This window comes from Schistocerca serialis, chromosome 3 (genome assembly GCF_023864345.2).
Source record: "Schistocerca serialis cubense isolate TAMUIC-IGC-003099 chromosome 3, iqSchSeri2.2, whole genome shotgun sequence".
NCBI lineage: Eukaryota > Metazoa > Arthropoda > Insecta > Orthoptera > Acrididae > Schistocerca > Schistocerca serialis.
In genome coordinates, this window is record NC_064640.1 from 566,035,247 (window position 1) to 566,047,554 (window position 12,308).

Below are 12,308 nucleotides of genomic sequence, written 5' to 3' on the forward strand. Positions count from 1 at the left end.
TTGCACATTATTTTGTTCCAGTATTTGTTGTACTTGTTGTTTGATATTTTCTAATTCTGACTGGGATATCCTGTTATTATTTATTATTACATGGATTTGATCAGCTAGTAGTTGTTCTGTTAAAAATTTTAATTCTGGGTATCTGATAGTAAATGTTGTGTATACTTGTGATCTGTATCCAGTTGTGTTGGTTCCTAGATTTGTTGCTTGGTAATAACAGAACATGAGGTGTCGATTAACTTCATCTGACCATATCAAACTCTGTCTTTGTTTTCCTTCTAGAGTGGTTGCAGGAAGCATATCCTGCAAAACACCTCTATTTGGATTTAATTCATTTTCCAGTTGGCTAGCAGTGTCGTTAACATTGTGGGCGGGCATAGGGTTCAAACGACGTCCCCGACCATGACGGCGCTTATCCGAGGCTTCTTTAGTTCTGTCCTGAACCAACTAATCACACTAAAAGGGGGGCTAGCCCTATTAGTGGTTTGTTCTTTTCGTCGCCTTTTACGACTGGCAGAACATACCGGAGGCCTATTCTTTTCCCGGGCCTCCACGGGGTTTATTATTATTATAACCATTATTATTAATCACTCCTATTGGACGCTTCTGCATTGTGAAATGCGTATGTCGCGTTTTGAGTGAAATGATTTCGTCTCTATAAGTGTGACCAGAGTGCTCCCATTGTTTTTGAAGATGATAGATCCCGGTTCTAAGACACAGCTTACTCCTCTGGAATTACAACACAACAGCAACAACACATGCTCTCACGCTATGAGGCACTGCGATTAGATTAAGGATACGTTCGAGGAGACGAGTTGATGGTATGGTGATCAAGAAGTATACGTCACTGTCACGTAAACTGATTGTTCCGTCGCAACTTGGTGGAGCCTGTGTTACTATTGCACCTTCGAAGATGAGATTTACTCTGCGTTTGCACTTCACTATCCACGTGTAATACCTATTTCAGTGTTGTTCATAAGTACTGTGTTTTCACTGATAATTTTGTTGATGGCCCTGTAAGCCGAAATCCGATTAAGTGAACAAATTATTGCCGTAGAACATTCACAATGTTGCGCTTTTCATTTGTAATTGTACGTCACTATCATTTCCCTTGATGCCGAATAACAAGGGCAGGCCACGACGTTGGGATTACAGATTTACTAAAGACTTTGTGCGCCTTTAGTAGGCCATTAAAACAACATAATGCGCAAGTAGTAAGGCGCATTACTCTGGAAATTCCGAGAAAATCCCTAGAGAGGTTTTACGCGACTATGATGTGGCTTATATATCTGTGCGTAGATATTAAATGTTAGAATTCATGGTGGTCAAGCGATTTTCGTTCGAGCTACGTATAGATAAACGCGTATCAGACGACGGTTCGATTTCCGCTCCAACTTAATTATTAATCTGTTTTTTTTTCATCACTTGTCATGTTATTTAATTTGTACATCATCTGAGAGAAATAAAAAAGGCCACTTACATTTGTATGTAGTTTCAGTTTATTTTCTCCATATCAGCATGACAAATAACATCCTGCAACGTGTGATGTTGCGACCTCATCCGACAAGTCGAAGTCTGACTTATTCTTGCCAAGCCTGTCCCTTGACCTTGAAACTTTGATTACAAAATAGTAAATAGTCAAGTAACATAAGAAATACACTACAAAATTCATGAAAACGCACGCGCTTTCTTTTATTATATTACTTCTCGAATGTCATAAATTAAATATTGTGACCAGTGATGAAAAGAAAACGTAGATTGTAAAGTAAGCAGCAGCAGGATTCGAACTGTAACATCGTGCACCACCTGCTTGCTTAGCGCGAACGCTAACTGCTCCTTTTTTTTTCTTTTTTTTTTTTTTTGCCCCTTGGGAGTATAGAAGGGATGACACCGCTACTTTTGCCCTCAATAAAAAAACAAACCACTACTCCAGGTGTTGGCCCATATCTAATCCCACTCCCAGTACAACTCACCTAGAGCTATGAGTGGGCGAGAAAGGATAAAGGAAAGGAAACCACAAGGGTCATGAAAATTACGAAATTAGTTTTTTTCGTTTAATATATTTTTATTTATTTTTCATGTTTTTTACTTTTTATTTTTCGTGTTTTATGGCTTACAATAACCTAGCACAGACTTATGGCCAGAGCTATAATGATAATGGATCGTGTAGCCACAGATGCAGTTCACAGAGTGAGTTTTTGTGGTGTGGTAAAAACTATCCTCCGAGAACTAAAGTGTATGGATGTCGATCTGAGCGGGTGTTTGGCGTGTAAGAAATGCCAAAATACGCCGCGCAAGTGTCCAGACATCGGACACTGGGCCACAGTGGAACCGGTGGTCGTCTGTCTCGTCCACTCCACAGTGGGTGCAGAGGGGCGGGTCGGTTAGATGGATGCGACGCAGTCGATTTCAGTTAACTTGTTTGCATTTCACTGTGATATACCACGCTTATTGGACGTCGGATTTGAGAAAGTGGAAGTGGACCACTTTTCATATGCGCCATCACACATACTGGGGATACTTAATTTCGATGGAGTTGGGCGGGCGGCACTGTTGTAACACTTGCTAAACCTTTTTCGTTTGAAACAAACATGTAAGTGGTAAAGACCGGTAGACATAACAGAAATCGATGAAAAATCGCCGGATATGATAAAAGAGGGATGGGCTGTTCGATACCAAAACCGGGGAGGACAAAGAGATCGACGTAAAGTCTTGGAATAGGAGTCCAGTGAGGCTTTGCAGGCAGCGATGTCAGAGTTTGAGTTGGGAGCTGATGTACAACGCCGTGACTATGGTCGGCCCATGTATTAGTGCAAGGGAGTCATACTGCACTCAGAATAACATCCCTGAGCTGACGAAGGAGCCCAATGCCATGAACAGACGTCGGGCCAGGGGAGGTGGGACTGATAGTACCTAAGCCACATGTGGTGTACGGGAGGTATGATGGATGTTCACATATTGGGCGCGCTGGTTAATGTCGAGGGTTCGTAGCCGGTGATCTGATGGTCTGTAGCAAATGCCTACCGTTAATAGCCGCTGAGCGACGGAGATCGTCTGTGAATTCAACGCCAAGACATCAAACCATGGCGGCGACTCTAAGGGGGGGCGACGCTTGTTTTCGGTAGGTCCTCGCCCGTGAGCAAGACTTTGGATATGACTACGCTGAGGGAGCTGCCCGATGTTTCACCGTAAGTCGCCACTCATGTCAGGGCTGCTCGAACTTCATCCTCACTGCTCAGATAAAGGACCAGGTCGTTTGCATAAGCCATGTAACAGAAACGGTGCCCATGCAACGTCATACGTTCCCAACGGTGGCGCAATCCCTGGAGCATTGGTTCCAATGCGGAAGCATATGGAATCTTGGAAAGGGGACAGTGTTGCCGAGCAGATTGTGCTGTGACCAGGAGCGATGTGAGGTGACCGTTGTACAATATTTTGGAGGTCGCGCCGCTGAAAAGGCGCAAAATTACCATGACAAACGCTTTGGGGAAATCCATATGTTGAAGAACTGCCCGCAAATAGGAGTGGTCTACATGGTCGAAGGCTGGCTAAAGTCCAGCGATGCCTAGGCACCTGGGAGACGTTGGTGACGAGCAAATGCTGTCATGTCTCGGTAATAGCAAAGGGCTGTTGTCGCCTCCTAGGGAAGTCTGGTCGCTGGAGGTGTTGTAACGTCCGACCATCTTGTGTCGCGATGCGCACAGCCGTGTAAATATTTTCACGTCGCTGTTGAACAACGTGATTGGTCGATAATCATGGGCGCTCGATCGCCCGTTCGGTTTGTGAACGAATCTAATGATACCCTCGAGAAAGGTGTTAGGGACCACTGTCATCGGGGACATCAGCTCTTGTGCGATGGTCTCCATTTGGAAGCCAACAAAGAGTTAAAGCTTTTGTAAAATTCGATGGGGATACCATCGGGCTCTGGGGATCTGATATCAGATCTGGCCTTGACAGCATCGAGTACTTCGTCTGTTGTCATGTTTTCTCGGAGTTCATGCACTTTCTCCACCGGGAGAGTGCTCATAGTAAGTTCGACGAAATGTGGTACAGCTGCTAACAATCTGGCGCAATGATTTCGGAGAGCATGGCCTATGATTTGTTGTGTCTCATACCAGTGGCCTTCCGCATCAGTGAGGACGAGGATCAGAGTTCTGCGTCGTCGTGTCTTTCCTTGAAGATGTGGTACATCGATGGATGTTTCTGAGGTATACGACTAGAAGTACGAGATCGGACTACAGTGCATTCTAGGTGACGGTGCATGATCGTGGAGATCTGCGCCATTGGTCGGTGTACCACTGTCTTCCTGGCTGGCGAAAAAGGCATCGTCGCACAATCACGAAGAATGTAATAATAAAAGTGCAAGGTATCAATACACCATACCTTGGCTTGCTTACTACATGTCATCAGTGTTTTACAGAGAGTCGGCTTTGCACAGAAGAGCCACCAAGATAGGGTAGAGTCACAGGCGTCACGATGACGCCAGCGTCGTGCCCATGCATCCTCGACCATACGGCGACAGTATAGGGAGGTCAGGTGAGGACATTGAATTTCCACAGACGCTGTCAGGCGATAGCGACGTCGCAGACGTATGTTTCATGGTCTGAAAAGGTGACAGGCAACACTTCTTCATGGCAAGTGCCATTAACACGACGGTGGGTTACATAGATGCAGTCTATGCAACTTGATGCGGTGTAAAATGTGTAATCCAGTTGGGTTCCATGGAGCTTTGTCCAGATGTCAGTGAGTCGCAGGCGATCGATGACCATTGAGAGAGCCGTACAAGATGTATGCATTGGGAGTTGGTCAACGGGCCCTTCTGAGCACCAAATCGTCTTGTGGGCCTGTGAAGAGCAGTGTGACCTCCATGGCGAAGAATTTATGTTGGTCATGACTCCGTCTAGAGCCAGACGGTATGTAGATGTTAATGATACGCACGCCAAAGAGGTTGAGGGCCATGGGGAGATATTCAGCATCCTCTACAAGGAGCCCGTTGCGTAGAAGAATGGCGATACAACTGCCAATGTCGGAGGTGTGAGAAACATAGGCTCTGTACCCTGTGGGCAGTTGAAAGTCAGCAACTAACACCTCCTGTAGAAGTGCAGTATCAACATCTGCAGAGTATATGGTGTCTCAGAACATGGCCAGTTTGTGAGGGGCTCGATGGTGGCAACGTTCATTGTGGCGACACGATATTGCTGTGTATGGTCGATTGCAGTCGATGCAGAATACATGATGGAAGCATATTGCGGATGTAGATCCGCCTTGTCTGCCACAGTGGTCATGACTACTGGAAAGACGCCGATCAGGAGCCTCCATGAGATGCTCTCACTCAGACACGCCAGTGGTCTGATCTGCTCCTCCTTCAATGTCATCGACCCAGGATGCTGACGTCGAATACATGTGACAGTCAATTTCTGTTGGAGTGGGGGAAGCAGGCACTGCAACAATAGCTGTGGGGGATCTGTCGTTCTCATGTGCTGGAAACATTTAAGTTCGTGTTCTGCACTGAGAGAGGATTCGTCACAGGAGGGGCATCAGGGGTGGTTGCACCTTGTGACTGGACGCAATATGGAAGGTGACCATCAGACATCGAATCGTCGTTTCACGAGGCCATTTGAAGGAGGGCGTCATCAGAGGGTGTTTCTCAGCGTTTCTTGAGCTTCCTGGGCGACCGCTGTTTTCTAATGTGTTATTCCAAATGAGAATGTAGTCGCTCATCATATGACGCTATACCCATCTGGATATAGCCAGCAGTTGGCACGACATCTAGTTCGACGTATGTGGTTCGAGCACGGTCGTCCATCATGGTCGAGAGACTGGATGGTCCCGGTGCGAGCACTAGGAGTGACGCCAAGCTGGTCTCGTTGGCATGTTATGGTGCGGTGGGTGGCGTTGAAGAGGCTTCAAGTGTAACCTGAAGTGGCGTGGCAGTGTTCTGTGCTACCGTCCCACGGGTGACGGGTATGGACGTGAACGTTGATGATGGAGTCACCTCATCCAGTGGTGTCTGTATCAAACGTCGGCGTAAACATTCAGACAGGACATCTACATCTACATTTATGTGATTACTCTGCTGTTCACAGTAAAGTGGCCGGGAGAGGGTTCAATGCACCACCTTCAAGCTGTCTCTCTACAATTCCACTCTCAAACGGCGCGCGAGAAAGACGAGCACTTAAGTTTTTCTGTGCGAGCTCTGATTTCTCTTATTTTATCGTGATGATCATTTCTCCCTATGTAGGTGGATGCCAACAGAACGTTTTCGCAATCTGAGGAGAAAACTGGTGATTGAAATTTCATGAGAAGATCCTATCGCAACAAAAAAACGCCTTTGTTTTAATGATTGCCACTCGAATTCATGTATCATGTCCGTGACACTATCTCCCCTATTTCGTGATAATACAAAAAGAGCTGCCCTTCGTTGAAATTTTTTCGATTTCATCCGTCAGTCCTACCTGATGCGGATCCCACACCACACATCAATGCTCCAGAATACTCCAGAATACCAGCGCGGTGTGAACAGTCTCTTTACTAGACCTGCTGCACCTTATAAGTGTTCTGCCAATGAATCGCAGTCTTTGGTTTTGCTCTCCCCGCAACATTATCTATATGATCGTTGTAATTTAGGTTATTTGTAATTGTAACCCCTAAGTATTTAGCAGAATTTACAGTCTTCAGGTTTGTGTGACTTATCGCATAATCTACATTTAGCGGATTTTTTTTAGTACTCATGTGAATAACTTCACACTTCTCTTTATTCAGGGTCAATTGCCACTTTTCGCACCATACAGATATCTTATATGAATTATTTTGCAATTCTGATGATTTTACAAGACGGTAAATGACAGCATCATCTGCAAACAATCTAACACGGCTGCTAAGATTGTCTTTTATAACATTAACAATAGAGGGCCTGTAACATTTCCTTGGGGAATGCCGGATATTACATCTGTTTTATTCTATGACTTTCTGTCTATTACTACGAACTTTGACCTTTCTGACGGGTAATCACGAATCCAGTCGCACAACTGAGCGATATTCCATAAGCACGCAGTTTGGGTAGAAGGCTTTTCTTTGGAACGGTGTCGAAATCCTTCTCGAAATTTAAAAATATGGGATCAGTTTAACATTCCCTGTCGATATCACTCATTATGAGTGTAAAGAGCTAGATGTGTTTCATAAGAAAGATGTTTTCTGAATCCACGCTGACTGTGTGTCAATAAACCGTTGTCTTCGAGGTAATACATAATCTTCGAACACAGTATATGTTCCAAACCCCTTCTGCAAATAGACATTAATGATATGGGCTTGTAATTCAGTGGATTACTCGTATTTCCCTTTTCGGGTATTTGTGTTACTTCAGCAATTTTCCAGTCTTTAGGTACTGTAAACACGGGCTACTTTGATCCACTTTTGAACAATTTCATACGATTTACCCTTCAAACAAATAGTTTTTTGTACAACTATAACATCTTAGATGCTGCACACTTTTTCACCTAAAATTTTTTGTATTTTTTTTAATTTTTTTTATTTTGGGCCAATGTTACCCTAAGGATAGGGTAACTTTGGCCAAGGTAGTTTTTCAATAGAAAAAGCGTGGTATAAAGGCAAGTGACAAAGATATACCTGGGTATTTAAAAACACACATTATTTAATGATTATAGTAATATTTTACTCCAAGTTAAAAATACATAAGTAAGTCAAAGTGTAATAAAAAGTTTTAAAAAAGTTTAAGTTGTTTCAAAAAAGAAATTTTTATGTTTAAATGAAATCAACCTTAAAAAGTCCTCTTTTTACGAGCTTTGGTGGCTGAATAACTTTTATAATGTCACACCACTGGTAAAATAACGTATCTTTTTCTTGGGGCCACTTCCAAAATTTCTTGGTCGGCGCCATACAGTCCACTGTCGCTCCCTCCTCTGCCACAGAGAGCACCAACACTGGGAATCGGACTCTATTCCAATGAACTACAACAAATTTGTTCTTTTCTACAAGCTCCTTCATGTCTTCATTGCATCCTTTTGGGTCTTCAACATTTGCAGTGGGGAAGTTTGTACTGGGTCTTGAATTGTCTAAGTTAATTGGCTTTCTGTTTCACTGACACTAAAAAAGTCTTCATCGCTGCTGGAAAAAACCCGGTCGCTGTGACATGAGGAAACTAAGCTGAAATTGTCATCATCGTCATCTGTTGATGAATGGCTTGACGCTCTTTTACCCCTTCTTTTTTATGTTTACATTTAATTTTTTTCTAATTTCTTCCTTTCGTTTTCAATTTTTCCTGGTTTTTCAAAACTTCTTTTCCTTTCTTTTTCTCGTCTATTTCATTCTGCTGTTTTTGTTGGTACTGAAGGATTTGAATCGAAGATATGTTTTTTTCTTGCAGGTACTTCCAATTTTCAGCGTTTTGTTGTTTGCAGCTGAACAACTTCTTGTCTTTCTTCCTTAAGGTGTTCGATAAATGTTTGTCCTATTAGATCAATGTTCACAGAAGCATTGTGTGATGGCAATCGCTTGACTGTCTCTTCCTTGCTGCTCGGGTGGATTCCAGCCTTTTTGAATCCAGCCAAAAGATTATCCTGTGTATTCTAACTTATGTTGTCTAAGCCCATTTTTAACAATCTTGGGAAAATGTCCTTTGATAGCGTGAATGCCGCTTTACCACTGTCTGATTGCTTCCACTCTGTAAGAACTTGTCTCCATTTCATTTTGAGAGGCCTAAAGTAAGCTAAATCAAGTGGCTGTGTTAAATGTGAAGAGTTTGGATGCAGACAGACAAATTGGATGTTGTTCTCTAGCCAGCCGCTGTGGCCGAGCGGTTCTAGGCGCTTCAGTCCGGAACCGCGCTGCTGCTATGATCGCAGGTTCGAATCCTGCTTTGGGGATGGATGTGTGAATTGTCCTTAGGTTAGTTACATTTAAGTAGTTCTAAGTCTCGGGGACTGATGACCTCAGATGTTAGAGCCATTTGAAACATTTATTGTTCTCTTCACAAAGTTTAAGAACATTCACATTTATATGTGAACTGAGATTGTCACTGATGACTACGTTTTTGCCTTCTTGTTTCTTTAGAACAGGAAGTAGATGAGTTGAAAATCAATCCTCAAAATTTGCACCTTCAATCCAGCCTGGTTTTGTCGTCTTACATCGACACGTTGTGTTTCACGGAGTTCTAACTACAGCACGACATAAACAACTGAAAAGAGTTCTAAGAAATATACTTACATTAGAAGTTCCTAAAGAAATGCATCTTGTGCAGGTAGAAGTTTTTAAGCTGAAAATTTTATATGTTTACATTAGACACACAACTTGTGGTGCTGTGTCCTAGTGGCAAACCGGGGAATCACTCGAACTATCAGGCAGCTTGATTGATGCTACCACCTAGTGGAACCAACCGAAACTATTTCAGATACCGCCAGAAATCGCTCGATAGAACATGTTTAGTTTTATTTTGCTTTTGGGCCAAAGAAGGACCTTAGGGCCAAAGTAGCCTATGTTTACAGTACGGGGCTTTCTGTGAGCGAGCGTTTGCATATAATTGCTAAATATGGAGCTATTGTATCAGCATACTCTGAACGGTACCTGACTGGTATACAGTCTGAACCGGATGCCTTACCTTTATTAAATGATTTAAGTTGCTTTGCTACACCGAGGATATCTACTTCTATGTTTCTCCTGGCCACATCCAGAGCACGTTCGTAGCTGACCATCGTACATTACGATGACCAACACACCGCCAATCATCAGGTACGATGGAATGTTTTTCGTCAGCTCGGTTTTGATCTGTCGGACACCGTTTAACACTGGATAGGTCGTAAATGTTTGCCACTTATCCGCTGCGTGACCCAAAACATTTCCATATGGCTGGAAAGCGGCAATGACCACTTCTTGAGGTACCTATAACGAGAGCTCAGACACCTGCAAAGTTCGGAGACCAAATCCCGCACGGTCCTCTGTGACGGCAGTTACGTCTTCGCCAGAATGTTTAAATTTTAGTCCGGCGGCACGCCCGTTGGACAACTTCAGCGCATAGCGCCTCCGTCGACATCTTGATGTACGCAACACTGTCCGTGATGGAAAAATACATTCCTATCACGTCGAGGTGGTTGAAACGCAGATCCTCTCTTATGAATTGTTCAGCTTCAAAGGCTCTTGGCCGTGGATGTTCGGCCTGAAACGTAACTTTGATCGTCGCACGGAGGTAAGAGTGCGCCATGAGGCACAGAAGTAGTGGACTCTATAAACACAAGTATCGCGACGCAGAAGTAAACAACGTGGAGAGCGCAGCGCTGGCCTGCGCTCGGCGCAGTTCCGCACGCTACCACGGCTGACCGCCGACTGTCCTCTTCACCACATCGACCTAGTGCTGAAAGTTACTTGTCATTGATACATCAGTTACATAATGGGAGCGTAGAGCTTCTCTTGCGATTTTCTCGGAATTGCCAGAGTAGTGTACCTTATTATCTGCACATTATGTTCTTTCAATGGCCCCCTAAATGTGTACAAAGTTTGAAGTAAATCCGTGATCCCAACGTCGTGGCCTCCCCTTGTAAGTATGTGTAATGAGACGTTTTTCCACCAACAGGACTGGAAGCAATAGCGTCGATCTTGATTTGTCGTTGAGTCTGAAAGTGCCGTTACTGCAGTCAGAGACATTCAGCGGCAACTGCCGATAACATTAAGGCTGACAGATGAATGCCTCAAATACTCACGAAATGTCATTCTAATTCTTTTTTTTTTTTTGCATATATAAATTCTAATGTTATAACTCGACATAGAGAAGCAAAATTTTCTCTATAACTGTTGTAACCGCTTACGTGAATTATCGCTTCTATGTGTAGCATACGTTTGCTACTCCTCCGCTGAAGACCCCGAATGGCTTTCGTCTTCTTCCGCTGCTTGACTGTTTGTGCAGGTCTCGTAAATTTAGCAGGGTCAGTGATCGCCAGAACAGTGGGAAGGGTAGTCACGAAGTTTTGACCATTCTCGAAAAAATAAAGGTTCATAATTAATAATTTTTTTGTGTGCAGCAACTAGGGATGGCTGTTACCACTGAAACAGCCGGTTTTCGGTTATGTCGGTTTCTTCACGTGTCAGTATAACCTGACTTTTAAAGCCGCTCAAAATACCTGATTTTTGAAATAACTGAATTTCGGCTTTCTGTCCCTGTTATTTGCTGTAGTAAACGTAGAAATCGAACAAAGATTCAAAAATTTTGACTCTCTCAATTTCAAGATACAAAGAATAAAAATATTTAATTAATTAGGCAAATAAAAGAAAACTTACTTTGTCCACCATTCGCTGCTTTTCTCGAAAAATGATAAGTGGTTGAACTGTATACTCTTATTAATTTTAATTTTTTGAAACTCTGCCAAAATGATGTATTCGGGGATCACATCACTATTTGGGCAATAAGAATAGTCACTGCTAAACGCTGAAAATTGAGACTGAAGAACTCTATTTTTGCTGTTAATTTCTCTGTAGACAAAGTCTGCAGATCAGTTACCTTCTATTATTTTTGTAAACTATGAATGAATTGTAGTAAAGTTTTTAATTTATTACTGTTATCCGTATTTTGTTATTTCATAGAAATGTCAGACAAATCTTTAATCTTTTGGAGTAGAAGAAGAATAGCACTTCATTGCTACGCCATTTCGTAAAAATATTTCCAGACTAGGGTTGGTGCCATTCTCTAATGCAACCGACGTCTGGCGACGACAGCGAGAAGATACCGTTTAGACCAATTGGGGGCAAGTCCTGCACGATATACGTGCACGCGTACTTTAAGCCACTACACACGGCAACAGGGACACTGATGTGTCTGCAATGCTGTACCAATTGTTATACCACGTGTTAGCTGCTCATTTCTGTCGGCACTGTTATTAAAACAGCACTGACCACCTTTCTCATTTTCTATAATAAAGGAATATTTCAAAGCAACACAAATTTTAAGAAAAACAACTACTCCTTTTTTAAAAAAGGTTTATTTAGAAACGAAAGTTTTAGCACTGCTGCTATCGCTTCTTGTATTTCGGTTTCTTGCTCAGTTATTAGTATAAAAAATAAGAAACACTTGTTATATCTGAGACTAAACAAATACCAAAAATATCTACTTTAACGAACTAAAATTCCGGTATTAGTTTTAACCGGTTGGTTTTCCCAACCATAGTAGTAACATGTCCGCAATCCATGTACACATTGAGTAAGCAGCTTTGCTCGCCGCTAGAAGAGTAAAATGAAAGCTCAGCCCTTTGATAAAGAGAAGTACGTTGTCATGTTGTGTGGCTGTAGGATCTTCCAAGACAATTCTA